Genomic DNA, 13,733 nt, shown 5'->3' with positions numbered 1-13,733 from the left:
CTTAGCAGGATCCCATCTGCTGTGATACGGTGTCAGACTACAGACACAGCCTGTGACATACTCCTTAAGCTTCTCTTAGCACAGAGAGAGGATGTTAGATGTTTATTTCCAGGTTGCCGGCCTATTTGTTTTATATAAAGCTCTCCAACTCTATCAAGGGCTAGTTAGGACACGCTAGTGCAGACCAACTTCAGGCAGCTGAAGGCTCAACATGTTTTCCAGTGTGTCCAAGGGCCAAGGAGCGCCCTTGGTTCACTTGAACACAGCTGCTCACAAATCTGACTGTGCTAGGGAGAAAGCAGCTTGTATGACACCAGTACGGGGTTTTTCATCTCTCTGATGCACTGTCAAGAGAAAAAGAAAGGCTGAGGTCTGTGGGGGGAGGTGGCAGTCATTCCCCCCAGACCACAAGGCTGGGAGGAGAGCGGGAGCCTTGGCACAGCGTGCGCCCAGCCACCGGGGTGCATGAGGCATCCCCAGGAAGGGAGCAACCAGCTCCTGCTCCGACGAGTGGGTCTTTTATGGGATTTAGCATTAATCCTACCAAATGCAATTGTGCATGTCCTTGTTTTCCAGATAAATATTTAATCCCCTCCAAACACTGCTGAGATCATGGCCTGGCTGATATCTTGTGGCAGCAGGTTAATTTGGGGCTGTGCAAAGCTGTTGCCCTCTCTGGGTGTGGAGGAGGCTGAGCTGTGCATTGCTTTTGGTCCAGGAGCGGTGTGGGAGGATAGGATGATCTGGGTTGCAACCCTGCTCAGACCCCTCCCACCATTTCTGGGCCCTCTGTCAGGAAGGGCAGCCAATTTCTATGGGAATGAGCTGTCTGCTTTTACCTTGGGACCAGTGAACTCTGGTCTGAGGCTGTTTGGGTGGTTTGGGACCTCTCAGGGCTGGAAGCCGGCTCCTGCCCCATCGCTTTGCAGGGAAGGATTGCCTGCTTGAGTCCCAGGTCCTTCTGAAGCATTTCCCTCTGAAGCTGGCAGGAGGTTGTGCTGCTGGGCACGGGGCAGGAGCGAAAGGATTAACAAAACGCTCCCCTGCAGCGAGACAGCCATGGGGCTGGCAAGGAGCATGGAGCTCAGAGCATGGAGCTGGACACGGGCATTGCCCAGGCAGGCTGCCGGCTGCTGCTGCCAGCTCACACCCTGCCTGGGCCCCGCGCTGTGCCCTGCCTGCCCTGCCAGCACAGGCAGACGGGGCACAGGGACGCCCTGCGAGGGCTGAGAGTTGCAGAGGGACCACAAAGCCAGTGTGGTGCTGAGCTGCTCCCAGCACAAGCTGAAGAGCTGAGCGCTGGTGTGGATGCGTGGCGCCAGCAGGTCTCTGCACGCAGACCCCAACACGAAGTTCACTTCGTTGGTGGCTTCTTGCCGTGGTGTGGGCAAGCTCAGGCCAGGACAGAGGCTGTGACACCCTCCCTGCAAGGTGCTGTTCCTCTGGGCCAGACTGCCGTGACCTCCATCTCATAGGGCAACAGAGCTGGGGAAGGGTCTGGAGCATGAGACTTAGGAGCAGTGGGTTCTTTAATCTGGAGAGGAAAAGGCTCAGGGGGGACCTTATTGCTCTTGATAGCTGGCTGACAGGGACTGTAGGTAGGGGGGATTGATCTTTTCCCCCAGGTAACAAGTGACAGGACAAGAGGAAACGGCCTCAAGTTACACCAGGAGAGATTTAGATCGGATATTAGGAAAACTGCTTCACTGAAAGGGTGGTCAAGCATTGGAACAGGCTGCCCAGGGAGGTGGTGGAATCATCATCCCTGGAGGTGTTTAAATGTGTAGATGTGGTGCTTAGGGACATGGTTTAGTGATGGACTTGGTATTCCTGGGTTAATGGTTGGACTTTATGATCTCAAAGGTCTTTTCCAACCTAAATGATTCTATGTTTCTATGTCTCACTGTGGGTAACTTTGTGCCAACGGGCTGGCTGTGTAATGCTGCTCCCTGGTTTATAATGCACTGCAGCTGCATGCGGGAGGAGGTAAAGAAGTAGATCTTTCTGCCCTGACCCACAGTGTGAACATCTTCTGCTGCAGGTGGGACTTCTCACAGTCCCAGGCTTGATCCTGGCTGATACCAGCCTCTCCCTTGTCTCCTGTGTACAGGAGAACCTGGAGCATCTACCAGGGTGAGCAAAGGCAACTACGACCTTCCTCTTCATGGAGGTCTTTCTGGTTGAAAAGCTCCAAGGATGAGGAGCATATGTGATAGAGGCCTGGAGGACATGTCCTCTGAGAAAAAACTGGCAGGAGTTTGAAGAAGCAGAGGTCATAACCTGCATATATTTCCAGTTTCGTCACAGGGAAGGACCGAGTAGTCCCTCAAGAGCTCCCTACCCCTGAGAGGAGAAGTAGCAGCCAAGGGCTTAGACTGCAAACACTAAGATTAATTGAGATTTACATCATACGGATAGTCACACACTGGAAGGGATTTCTTAAGGGAGTTTAGGTTGGAAAGTCCCAAAATCAGCATGGAGTTGGAGCACCTGGCCAGAGGCATCACTAGCAGCAGCCACCCCAACACTTGTGCATTGCTACATACCATGAGCTTCTGGGAACCGTCAACGTGGGAATGGCCATAGCGGCTCAGAGCAAAAGATTTGCCATCTAATAATAACCACCTATGAAAAAAAATAAAAGCAGGCTGTGAAATGTGCCTGGAGCCTTCCCTCTGCAAACCACAAGCTGAGGCTTGTGACAGGCACTTGGTGACAGTCGTGTTGATGGAGGAGGAGCAGATACTGCTGTGCCCAGGGTAGGCTCGCCCCAGGTGGACTGGTCATACCCGTCCTACCTTGTGTGGGAAACATGAGGGCCAGTGTGGTGAGGCACCAAATTTCCAAATATAAATTCCACTCCCTCCCCCTGCCCTCCCCCCAATCCTGTCCCTTACGAAGCTTGGAATGAGGCCAAAAATGTAGGGCTGGAATCTCTCTCCAGACAATTAATTATTGCAGAGAGACAATTTGTTAAGCAAGAGAGGCTTTTAATTTGTAAGAGCTCGTCTATTCTTATTGTATCTTTTAAACTGAAGGAAGCAGAGTTGATCAAAATAGACTTCAAATAGAAGATTTTAATTTAGAGACTATGTTCAATGCACCGACAAAAATAGGAAACAGCTCTCTCAGAAGAGCACGCTCCCCCCAAAACCCGGCTGGAGTCTGCAGGGAGTGCTCCAGAACAGCTCAAAGCATTACAAAACCACTCAGAAATCTTTTAGTGAGCTTCAGCTGGACTTTCTCAGGACAGGCAGGACTGTCCCCGCTGCTGATTGCTGCCCAGGCGCTGGTTCCCTGTCTGCAGGGCTCTCCCTGGTGCAGCATGGGGTGTCTGAGGGGAGGCAGGGGATGGGGTTTGGGGGAGCCCAAAATAACCTTTGAAGCCTTGCAGGAGGTGATGGGATCAGAGCTGTGGTCTTCTGCCCCTTGGGAAGACTCGTCGAGTTTAGGTGATACAATGGACGGGGCAGTTGCAAGGGGTCCTGGCCAGGTGGCCAAACCAAGTCCTGCAGCCCAGTGAAGCTTCTGCACTCCCCTTGTCCCAAGCTACGTGTACCCTACAGCAGGACCTGAACTGCAAGGCAGGTGGTGAAAAAAAGTGGAAGAGAGCCACAGTGGGCCTGGGAAGGGCTGTAAGGCTGTCATCCCACACCCAGCATCTTTCCTGCTTGGTGCTGGGACAGGACTGGCGCAGCCCCTGTGCCCAAATGAGCAACGGTGTTGCCACTGGTGGGTGAGCTGGGGCTGTGGCAGCACAGGGACCTGCCCAGAGAACACGTGCAGTTTAGCATCTTTTCATCAGAAAACACGAGTTCTTCAAAGCTGCCAGTAGGCACAGAAGAGGATACGTTTTGACCAGTCTCCTTATTACACTTGTTCTTTTGAAGTATCTATATTTAGAAATCTTTGTGAAGTCTCACATTGACACTTTTCAAAGGAGAATGGTTCGGGTTTTGCTTTGAAACAACTTATTTAGAAATTTGTGCTCATCTGCAGCATAACAAGTAGGTTGGGCTGTAGAAAAGGTTGGAAACCAAAGTGAGATGACCCTTTCTGTCATTGCTCTGGACTCTTCACTTGCAAAATACGTTGAGATCCCAACTTTTTGCTCAATTCAAGCTGGGATTTACTCTCTCTTAAGTCTGTGCATGGATGCCGTTTCTTATCTAGTTGAAAAGCTGCATGAAACAGCCACTAACTGGAAATAAAATGTTGCTTTCCGTAAAAGAGGAGGGACTCTTCCCCAAACGAGGCATTGCTCCCTGAAGACCGCATGTCTGTTGAGAAGGAGCTTGCTGTAAAAATCGGATCAGCTGGCTGGAGGAGAGGAGCCAGCCCGTGGGCAATTCAGTTGGAAGCAGAATCAACTCTGTTTGCTTCAGTTTAAAAAGTAATAATCTATAATGAAGTGAAAGCAAAAGGGAAAATGGGTAGAAATTGAATTAGAGCTGTGGTTGTTCCAGTACTCCCCTGTGGCCCTCTGCAAGCTAAGCCCCCCCCCCAGACCCAGCCTGCTTCTCAGCCATCTCCAAAGCCTGGAGAGGCACCAGTAGGTGCAATGGGGCAATTCGTGTTTAGGGGTGCCAGCTCCTTGGAAGGAGGGTGAGAAATTCAAAGGTAAATCACTTCACATAAACAAATTGACACAGCTGCTGGGCTATGCAGCAAGAGCCTGTTAGTGATGGGAGCTGCGTGTGCTGGCTCTGCATGGCAGCATTAGATTAGCATAGCTGATTAGGCATGTTGCAGGCTCGACTTTCTGCTTAGCAGAGCTGGGGATTTTCCTAGAAATGTCTAGAAATCAGATGGGAAGTCGAGTGCTTCAGTTACAAGAAGGAGAATTACCACTCACACGTATGCCGTAGGCAGGCAGGAGCTGAAGGGAATGAGATGTTCCTCCAGTATTTTTGGCTGGGACCAAAGCTCGTCCCAAGTCGTGAAGCTGGCATATTCACACAGCGATACGTGAAGACTCTTGCTTCTGGATCTCCTTTTACCTGGGACATTTCAGGTCTGGGAGCACAGACCTGTTTTTAAGCTGTGATCATACAGATTTTAAGTTGTAGCCCTGCCAGCCTGGGAGCTGGGCACTGGTGCAGATCGCCTTGAAACCCATGGGCCAGTCGCCGTCCCCCCAGGCTATCAGGGATTTAGTGGTGTGGTGCTCCAGCAAACACTTTGCTGCAGTTGAGGCAGATTAGATCTCCATTCCTCCCATGTACAGCGGCAGTATCTTATCTGCCAGCATTATCAGGCTGTCTGGCATCCTTGGGGCCCTGGAAAACAGGCTGATATGCTCCAGGCTCCAGCTCCCCCTTCCCTTGGACTTTGCTCCATACCTGGCACGTGGCATGGGACACCTGAATGGTCTGCAGTTGGTGGAGTGCCATTTTCCCCTCTTTTAAGTCGAGGTGCTGTGTTTTCTGTTCTCCTTTCCCTATGCTTGGTGAACGTGTTGATGGGCAGGTTTCAGTGTCAGGCGCTCAGCGCAGGGGGCTGGGAACCCGCCGTGCCCATGACGTGAGCTTGCTGCCCTGACTTTTGATCTGAAGGGGTGTGACATTTCCACGGTCGTCTCCTCATTCCTGCTATCCTCATGCCCTTTGCACACTGACAGGACGTTGGAAAGAGGATGCATTAGTTTTGGATCACACTTGGACCAACTTTAATCTGTACGCCATCCTCTCTGTACAGCATTCTTTCCTGATTCAAAAGGAATTCAATCCATTTCTTCTTTCCTTCTTTTCCTCTGATGTATACGGCTAAAACTTCTCTTGTTATTTTTCCTGCCATCTGCTGCAAGAGACAATTCAGCCTGACCTTTGCCAGTTCCTACTTTATGTCTTGGGTGTTTCAAGACATAGGGGTAGGCTGCCTTTTTCCTTTGCAGTGCAATCTTTTTTCCCCATTCCTTATCAGCTTTCTTTGTCCTTTTATGTAGTTATTTCCTTGGCCAGCACAAAAGCCCTTTCTGGGCTTGAAATACATGTTCCTGAGATCAAAGGTGCAAAACCACTAAAGAAGACTCCAAGCCATTGCTGTGTACAAGTCTCCAGACCCACCGCCCAGCAGGTTTTATATTTAGGGACGGTTACGCGGCGGAGTCCATCAGGAGAGCAGCCAGCAGTGTGGGGCTGGGCGGCCCAGTAGCAGCGTGGTGGTGGAAGAAGGACCACAAGGAAGGAAATTCCTCACTCCCAAGGGTCAAGATAAGAAATGGTCCCAGCGGTTTATTTTTTATCTAGAGCTTTTCTATTTCTGGGCCACCACCATCTACTGAGCACTATTCAGAGCCACAGCTTGGTGGCTGTTCTGCTCCAGTCTCTCTGCAAGTTTTGCCCTCTTTTACATTGAAGGGGGAAATGTAAAGAAATAACACCTGCCTTTCCTTGTACTGTTTTGTTTCCAAGCAGGGAAATTTAAAGTGAAAATCAGCTATGGCCATCATGCAGGGCAGAAAAAGAGCATGAGAGCTGTGCAGGATCTGGGGCTCGTGGGTCCCAGAGGATTCATTAGGGATGGAGTGATAACGGAAGGCTGAAGGCAGCTGGACAGTACTGTTTTTTTTTTTTTTCATTTGGCCTGGTGCCCCCCCACTCCACCCCCTCACCACCCCCCTCCCAATGGCCAAAGCTTTTGTACAAACACCACCACAGTTTTGGGAAGGCCAGCCCTGGGATTTGGAGCTGTGTCCTACCCAGTTTGTTAAGTGTCTCTCCTGGCCCTGGTGCCCCGGGAAGGACCAGGGCTGCAGAGCTCCTCCAGCTGCATGGTCCTGCCACCCTGCAGCTGCTGTCATCCCACCGGCTGTGCCTGTGCTGCCTCCGCTTTGGCTGTCATGGGAGCTGTTACAGGGCAGCTGCTTGTGCCCTGCTGTGCAATGCTCTGCTCAGCTACTTGCTAGCTCCTGGCTGGCTGCTCATGATGGGTGAGACACTTGTCATTCCTGTACTGGAGGCTAAACCCATCCTTACTGCAGTGGAGGGATTTGCGTAGCATACGCTGGATCCCAGCCAGAAGGCTCTGCAAGAAAAGCAAACAGCTGCTTCTTCCCTCCCATGTCCTATGACTCTTTCACAGCTTTGGGCATTGCCAGGGACAATTTCATTTTGGCCTATATCACCTGGAGCAAACTTCTGGTTCTGGTCTTTCTGCTTCATGTCCCTGCATTGTCTCTCACCTCATCAGGCAGCCCTCGTCCTTCAAAGCCCAGCTTAAAAATACCCCCATGCTGTTGTACGGAACCACTGCTGTGAAGTTGCACCCTGAGAAACCTGTAACTGGTGCCGCCCTGATGTGACGGAGCAGCTGGTCCTCAGCATTGTGCTCCCGGCCCTCCTGTTTCCCCACCTCTGCAAAGACAAGTGACATCCCTTGGCATCTCTGACTTTGCTGCCTGCACATAAACTCCTGTTCCCAGCCCTCCTCATGGGAACTGGTGGCTTTGACTCTTGCCCCATTGCCAAGGTCTGTCTGACTTGGCACAAGGATCCTGGAGCAGAAATTGATGGATTTCTGCAGTGTAGGAGACATTCTCCATCTGCCTGGGATCAGGAGAAACATCCACAGAGACCAAAGGCTGCTTCAGCAGACAAGTCTTTTACTTTGCTGCCAACACAACTGTTTTTCTAAGTCATAACTGTTACCAGAAATTTGTGGAGCCAAGACCTGCTATTTCTTTGCTTCTAAACAAAACAAACCCTAGTTCGCTTTCTGCCAGGGAGAAAAGCTCTTGTCTCAGAGAATAAACCCTGGCAGAAGAAGAACAGGCTGTCATTTCCTCTCTCATTCAGTAATGATAAATCTGGGGAGAAGGGAATTACCTTACAGGAGTTGGGAGATGGGGGCACAGCCTGGGCATGGTTTAGTTTGCATGGGGAAGCCTTATCTGTACTTGCAAGACGGTTTAAGCATCTTTCCAACTGGATCATCCTTTGGAAGTGGTAGGGTTCCTTCTCCCTGGTGCCTTAGGCACTGTGAGCAGCATGACGAGCTCGATGCCGCGTCGCCTTTGCAGCTCAGCAAAACCATCATGCATAAAATCCCCAGGTAATTTACCCTGAGTGGGTTTCTGTGATTTGCTGACATTCCTCATAAACTGAAATGAACATAAAAGAAATGAATGCAGAGTTGTTAATTTGGAAACCCATTTTGAATAACTCCTTAATGATGTGGTAACGGTTAGCAGGGAGCCCTGGTGATAAATAATAGTTACTGAAATCCTGAATTGGCTATAAATTGGCACGAAGCAGTGGAATCCCCTGCGTGAGGCTCAGCTCAGTGAGTTACTCTCACTACACTCAGCAGCAGCTGCAGGTGAAGACAGAGGTAGTTTTAGCTGTATGAGGTCGTAGTAGCAGATGTCCTGACATACGTAAACTAGAAGATCATATGCATCCTCAAATGTGAGCTCTGCTTTACATCGCTTATTGCTTCTGGGAGCTGCAGGGTTTTACACCAGCAAATTATCTGCCTCCCTTCTCTGCCAAGCACTCCTCCTTTTAGCTGCCTGGTGTAATTGCATGTAAACTGGGAATATCCCAAAGGGATCATTACCTTTCTGCACAACTGCTTTCCTTATTCACATTTCACATCATCACCTGCAGGCATCCCTGAGACCAAGCAGTGTTCCCTTGCAGGGCAGGGTGGTTCACACAAATCTGCAGCAGTAGTGGGCAGAGAGCTTCTGTGCCCAGGGCTGGATGGGATGATGTGGTCTGAGACCCCTTTGGTGGTACCCAGGGTGGTGGGGGTAAGATTTCCTCATGGACAACCCACTTTCCTTCCTGGCAGCTCACCTTCCCCAACATCTCTGTGATGTTTGGTCCCGGAGAAGGGAATGTGGCATCTCCTTTCCAAGATGCTCTGGATGGATCAGCAGAATGGCCGTGCATTGGGAGTGTGGCAGCAGCTTCTCCCTCCCACAAGCCTGAGGCTGACTTGGCAGGACTGCTTGGTGAGCATAAGTCACCAAGCTGGATCCACCTCCCAGCACCATGGCCTGATGTATAACAGCACCTTGGAGGCTGAAAGATGCGTAAGGAAATGCTGATGGTGAGAGCAAAGCTTGGACGCAGGCTTTCTCTGCTGAACATGACTGCTTTTTGGAAGCCATGAGGCTGAGCTGTAATGGAGATGAAATTAAAGTTTCTTTTCATGACATTTTGTCTTCCAAAACAGCTGCTGCTGCTTGTAGGTGGCTGTGATTGCAGCAACACCTTCATGGTGTACAGCGTTTGGTTGTCAAGAGGGGAAATGGTGCTGCTAACATTGCAAGTTTTATTGATTTGGGTGGCTAAGGCACGACTCAGCCAACAGCCTGTGGAGCCGGTCCCAGAGGTAGCTTCCACCGGCACCATCTTGCAAAGCAATTGCAGAAGCAAACTGCAATTCTTTGTAACCACAAATTCTGGAGGGTACATCTTTGTCTTTCACAACCTTGTGACTACAGCAGTTGGTTGTTACATGGACTGGGAACAAGTCAGAGCTCAGAGGACCGCTCAGCTTTTCAGGTACTGGTCTGGCACTCACCCCCAAGAGCTAAGGCTTTCTGTTGGGTTTCCTCCATCTGTGGCACCTCAGGCAGACCCATCCACTGAGATGGCAGAGACCTGCTTCTGCTTATTTGAAAAGAAAATTGTTGTACAGATTGTGAACTGGGCAGCTGGACCACCAAATGAAGGCAGTTTGTCTGGCACAGACATATGGAAGATCTTACCTGACTGTGTACGTGCTTGAGAAAGATATACAGCAGTTCAGTGTTTCCTTTGGTTAAGGATGTTCTGAATTTTCCAAGTGCTTTCATTTATTGTGGCATCCTGATTGTGCGAGTTTTGCCCCCATTTTACTAAGTATTACTAGCTGTGGCAAACATAGCTAAGATCCCTTAGATGTAAGTTTTCTCCACATCGAGTTATTTCCAAGAGTTTTTTAAATCTCACGAGTTTTTTCCTCTTGCTCCTCATCAGAGGCTGTGATTTATGACATGCATTTGTATACTTTTAGATGTCCCTTCTGCATGATAAATACCATTGAAATATGTCACCGTAAGTGACTCCAGGGAGGTTAGCTCTGCTCGAGGCATGCAGCTTTTGGCTGTATGTCCTTTGAAAGGCATGACATGTTTAAGAAATGTCTCATGTTAGACAAACTATTTGCAGGGTGAAGACATCGAGCAGCAGCCAGTGATGAATGTTTTGTACATCAGAAGATTTAAAACTTGTTTTCATCCTCCCTGACTCATGGCCAGCTTGTCCCGAGCCTGGCTCAGGGCTTGCTGCCTTGTCTTCTGAGTGCATCTCACCCCAGTCACTGTGGCAGGCGGCTGGCGATCCCTGGCTCTCAGAAGACCAAGGGCAGCATGCTACTGTCAACTCAAAATGACTCGATAGCTGTTACTCAGAGCAGAAAGCTCAATGAGATATCAGGATGGACCTCCTCTGACTGGAAGATCTTATAAGGGAATGCAGGGTGGGTCCACTCATCTGGGACTTTGGTTTCCATAAGCTCAAAACAAGCTCAGAGCTAGCTAGGAAAGCTGCAGCTGTGATTTTAAGCAGCTTGACCTTTCTAAATACTTCTCTTCCTTGAGCTGGGGTTGGAAGACAGCTTTCCAAGCCAGAAGGCTGATGTCAGGATTGCTTCATTCAGCAACGTTGGGTAAGGCTAATAAGGATCCCTAAGAGCTTGCTAATAGCTCCAATTAGCCTGCAGCTGATGCTTCGTAAGTGGTTCTCTTTCCTCCTCCACCCCTTCCTTGCAGCTATTTCCTGGTGGAGTTTAGGAAGGTGAGGTGGATTAATGCTGCTTTGGGAGACTGTCAAGTCCCAGCTGTGAAATCACATTTTCCTCTTGGCTTTTTTGCAGTGGATCTGGCAGGGATTTCTCAGGGCAGCCATCTGCTTCTGCCTGGACTGAGCCGAGGTGCGGATGATGCATCTGTCTTGTTGGTGTATTGCTGGGAATAAGCCTAATTTGGGAGTTTGATAGACCAGAGGTAGAATGAAAATGCAGCTTTGAAGAGCTACTTGCACTTGCTGCTGGGACCTTTCCTGGTTGATAGAGAGTGCAAGCTGTTTCCTCAAATACATGGGCAAGAGAAACTGCGATAAAAGGGTTTGAAGGAGTTCATGTTAAAAAAAGAAAGCTTTGCTGTAGTTTGCTTTATGTTTTTTTCAGTTTTGTTTCCCCTCCTGTTTCTTTTTTTAACCTTGAGTACTTCCTGCAGCAGGAGAGCCTTGCATGTCAAGACTTTAGCTTTCTTGTGGCACATGAGATTTTTAAGCTGTTTGGTTTGTTGTTTTTTTTTTTAATTTTTTTTTTAATGGGCCAAGGAGCCTGACAGTGAAAGATCATGGGGTGCCTGGTGCTGTGCAGAGCAGGTGCTCAGGGACCCATCACCGTTCAACATCCATTCCTCAGCTATCTGTCAATGTAGGAACGCAGGGGTCCCCTGGTCCAGGTCTGGGGGTCACATCATCAAAACCATGCTGTGGTGCTCCAGGCCTTGCCTTGGAACATTGTGTGCTGCATTTCTCATCCTGATCCTCTGTTTACAGACACTGAATTTTTTCTGCGTGTGAGCTGGCCTGAGCTGCAGAATCGCACGGGCTCCTACAGCAGCACTGTGGAAAACACTATTCACCGCGTTGTAGAGCGAGGTGGGTTGTAAAATGTTTGCAGAGTCTGAGGCAGCAATGCCACGGGGCTCTGCTGTTTCTTGGCTTGAGGATCCTAGTTCTGGCTCTTTTTTCCCTATGCCTTCGATTACAGTTCCTGTAATGCATCCGAACAACCTGCTGTGCGACCTTCTTCCCCAGGGATTCATGGGGATATTTTGAAAGCATCTTTACTCTAAGCCCCCACAAAAACCAAACATACTTTGGAATAAAGCACCCAAGCAGATGACTTGGAAATGTCTTTTGCATAGCGCTGGCGTTGTGTGCAGGCATATGTCACCTGATTCTGTTGACTTAAAAGCAAGTAAGCACAGTGATTGTGTTAGCAGATCTTGTTTCCTTCTTACAGAGATAAAAGAAAGGAGCAGGCTGTTTTCTTGTGGGAAAGAGCTTTTTGAGAGATGTGCTCGTTGAAAGCTCTTATGGAAATAAACCAAACATCCACAGCTGGGAGAGGTATTAAAAACTGTCCCTCCCACAGCCCTGAACAGTCACTGTGAAGCAGGGATTCGTTCTCTGTGTCTTGAGCTGGGGGGTGCAACCTCCCTATAGGTTATGTCTCAGGGAGGGAACCACTGCATTGCACAGAAGAACTGAGCTCTTGAGCAGGGGCCACAGCATGTGCTGCAGTGTTTTTAGACATGTGCTGAGGGTAGGGGAAGCAGAGTTTAAGATGAGCATCTAGGGGCCTCTGTGGTAGTACTATGCAGCAAAATGTAGGTGTGAGGCTGGTGAGCTGCTCTTAGCTGGTTGAGCTGCAGCTGTGACGTTTCTGGGTATTAGAGGGCTGGGGAACCTGTTTTCACTCTCTTTACTGAAGTGATGCTACTGCTGGTCTGTGCTGGGGGCTGAATGGCCCTGGGGCTGAGCTAGCCCAGCTATTTGTGTGTATGGAGCAGGGTGGGTTGGCAGGCAGCGATGGCTTGAAGCAGCACTGGTGCTCTGCTCCCTGTGAGCCATTTGTGAGAGCGTGGTGTTATTTCCACTTCAACATCTCCCTGGGGTGTGAGTGATTCCAAGAAGTGTTTCTGAAGGCCCAAGGGAAGTTTGCAAGGAGGGGGGTGGCTGTCCATCCAGGTGGACAGTGCTTTTGGGCAGGGATTTGGTCACATCAAGGACTAACACGAGACAAACATTCTTCTGCAGCAGCAAAGCTAGGAGCACTGGGATTACTTCACTTCCCAGAGGAAAGCTGAGTTTCTCTGGGAATCAAGGGAAAAACATTCCTTGAAATATGACCAAACTCCTGGCACTTTGTGTGCTGGTGACGGCACTGCTGAACGCAACAGAGATGAGCATGCGCTATTCCCGAAAACCCTTCCCAAACGCTCTTGGATGGGTTTTGGTGGTGTCCGAGTCTTGTGGAGCTCATCAAACGCTGTGTGTTAGTGCCTGAAAGTGACGGACGATATTCAGAAACTTGGTGAGGGCTTCCTGTGCTTCCTGGAAGCCGTGCTGTCACTACCCTGTGCTGAGGGGCTGCGGTTTCTGGCTGCTCGAGGAGGTGCAGAGCTTACAGCTAATCCTCACCCTGCCAGTGCTGGGGAAGTGTGCAGATTCTGGCTATGATGTTCAGGCAGCTTCTTTTTGGCACCCTCTGCCTGGATTTGGCAGGCAGTGGGACTTTGTGACGTTTGGTCCTTGTCCCCAGGAGCATGGAGGGGTCTAAAACCCCCGGCCTCATGCTGTGACTGTGGTGAAACTGAGAAAGTGGCTTGTGCTGTACTAGTCCAGAAAGATGAATGCTTGCTTCTGTATTTCGCACCAAAGAAACTGTTGGGGGCATGATTGATAGAATTGCTGTACTGACTCTAGGTGAAAAAAAAAAAAAAAAGCAATAAACCACAAAGCAAAACAAGCAAGTTGAGACACAAAAAGGATGAAGCTTTTTAAAGGGAAAAAAAGAGCCCTGGGTGTGCTGAGAGCCACATGCTGGCTCTGGGGGTCTAGACTTGTGCAGTCGGGAGAGGCAAAGCTACCAAGACCATAGTTGTCTGTTCTGGGGGTTTCTGAGCCAGGTTCACATGTTCCTGGCAAACCAGTGTCTTTTAT

Source organism: Falco naumanni, chromosome 8 (assembly GCF_017639655.2).
Source record: "Falco naumanni isolate bFalNau1 chromosome 8, bFalNau1.pat, whole genome shotgun sequence".
NCBI lineage: Eukaryota > Metazoa > Chordata > Aves > Falconiformes > Falconidae > Falco > Falco naumanni.
The sequence above is the reverse complement of the archived record's forward strand: the minus strand, read 5'-3'. Positions refer to the sequence as shown.